Below are 234 nucleotides of genomic sequence, written 5' to 3' on the forward strand. Positions count from 1 at the left end.
GAGTAAACAAAGTTGAGGCGCTGATAAGAAGGAAGTATCCGCTAAAGTACGATGGTAGTAGTGATAGGAGAACATGATAAACAAATAATATAGTTCATAATGATCTAATATGAATTTAATTAATTATGAATATGATAGGAAGGAATAATTGAAAATAAAAACATGCATGATAAAGAACATGATTATATACATGCATGATGAAATAATAAAAAACTATGAAACTTTAATCCTATA

The sequence above is a fragment of the Solanum tuberosum genome, unplaced genomic scaffold (assembly GCF_000226075.1).
Source record: "Solanum tuberosum cultivar DM 1-3 516 R44 unplaced genomic scaffold, SolTub_3.0 scf00014, whole genome shotgun sequence".
In the NCBI taxonomy this organism is placed as follows: Eukaryota; Viridiplantae; Streptophyta; class Magnoliopsida; order Solanales; family Solanaceae; genus Solanum; species Solanum tuberosum.